Raw genomic sequence first — 2,132 nt, 5'->3', positions numbered from 1 at the left:
GGAAGGATTGATTATATACTTTTAAGTTGGGGGGTAAAGACAAAGGAAGTTCCCAAAAGGATTTTCATATGTTAAAGAAGACATAGTAGGATCCTGGAGATCTGGCTATTGTCAGGCTGAGGCTCTGTTTTGCTTGTGGCAAAGCATTAACACTAAGACAGTTTTGAGTTCCTTGAGGAATGTCATACTCTGCCTGTCTCAAGTATTTGTCAATGGGCTGCAAGTTGTAAGAAAATGCAATTTGACCTACATTTTTTTTTTTTTGCCTTTATTCTTCTCATCATCTACAATTTTACTATTGGCTAAATAATATTCCATCTTATTTACAATGTATATTTTAGTTAACAATGTATTTAACGAATCTGTTGTTGGGCATTTCAGTTATTTTCAATTTTTGCTATTATAAACAACCTGCAATAAACAGCATGTTCATACATTTCCTTAAGATATGTTTGAACAATTATTTCTTTAAGATACATTCCATGGGGGTGCCGGGGTGGTTCAGTTGGTTAAGCATCCAACTCTTCATTTCAGCTCAGTTCATGATCTCAGGGTTGTGGGATTGAGCCCTATGTTGGGCTCCATGCTCAGCTGGGAGTCTGCTTGAAACTCTCTTCCCCTCCTTCTGTCCCTCCCCCTACTTGTGCATGCATTCACGTGCTCTCTCTCTGTCTCTGTCTCTCTCTCAAATAAATAACTAAATCTTAGAAAAAAAAAAAAAGAATATATTCCATGAAGTGGACTTTCTTCACCAATGGACATAAATCTATGCCATTATTCTCTGCTTTTTCTTCTACTACCATGAATGATACACCTTTTTTTATGACTATTTAATCCAAATTTAGGATAGAATTTTAAGTTGCTCATCTGCTATGTAATTCAGTAGCCCACCAACAATTTCAATTTCCCTTCCCATCTGTTGGTCCTACTCATTACATAATACGGTGTTGACTGGAATTTTCCCAATGACTTGGATCCAAAACTGAAAACAAGAAAGTGTTATATATCGCATGTTCTTAAGAGAGCTGCCAACAGCTGGGGCCAAGCACCTTACTAAGGGCATTCTAAAAAGCAGTTGAGCCAGGCACTAGCCATTCCCACCATTACCTCACCCTCATGGGAAACAGAGCTAACTGGCCAGTCTGAGATTTTGAATGACTTTGTGGACTAGACACTGCTACTTACCCTAGACCTCCTGACTATATTTGACTTACATTTAAGAAAGAAAGAAAATTCTATCTTATTTAAGCCCCTGTGTTTGAGGTCTCCTCATTCCATACCTTAACCAACACAATTATAGAAAAGGACATCTGCCTTCCTACCCCTTACCCCTGGTCCCTACATCAGGTCTTTTAAGAGGGAGTGGCAGGAAGTATGTATCTCAGACCATGTCCACCTCCCATATATATGCCAAGATTGAGCTATAAACTCCACCTATGATATGGAGAAAGGAGATGAGCTTTAGATGGAGACGGAGATTAAAATTTTAAAACTAAGTTGTGATATTAATACCTCAAAAGGACCAGAGAGCTATGAGGTCTGCTCATCACTAAGGGGTGAGAAGGGGAGAGTTTCAGAATCCAGTTGACTGAATGGGGAAAAGTAAAAACTACATATTTACATGTGGCTCTCTTGAGATTTCTCATAAACTAATTATAATTAAAAACCTCTAGAAAGTCCCTGTGGCTGGGGGTGCCTGGGTGGCTCAGTCAATTAAGCATCTGACTCTTGGTTTCAACTCAGGTCATGATCTCAGGGTGGTAGGATTGAGCCCCACATGGGGCTCCACGCTCAGCGGGGAGTCTGCTTGGGATTCTCTTGTTTCCTCTGCCTCTGCCCCTCCCCCTGCATGCTCTCTCTCTCTCTCTCAAAATAAATAAATAAATCTTAAAAAAAAAAAAAAGTTCCTGTGATTTTGACTTCTGGTCTCTGAAACTGTAAGAGAATCCATTTCTGGAGTTTTAACCTACCCAGTTTGTGGTAATTGATTCTGGTGGCCCTAGAAAACCAACACATCCAGCAAGGCTGCCAGGTAGATGCTTTCTTTGCTCACAGCTCCCTTTCAATTCCAACTTTGTGCCCAATGTAGCCTCCCTTTGAAGGGTCTCCCCAGCCAAAGCCTCAGGGCCTTT

This window comes from Mirounga leonina, unplaced genomic scaffold (assembly GCF_011800145.1).
Source record: "Mirounga leonina isolate KUSES-001 unplaced genomic scaffold, KU_Mleo_1.0 Mir_129, whole genome shotgun sequence".
NCBI classification, from domain to species: domain Eukaryota; kingdom Metazoa; phylum Chordata; class Mammalia; order Carnivora; family Phocidae; genus Mirounga; species Mirounga leonina.
This window is presented reverse-complemented; position numbering follows the sequence as displayed.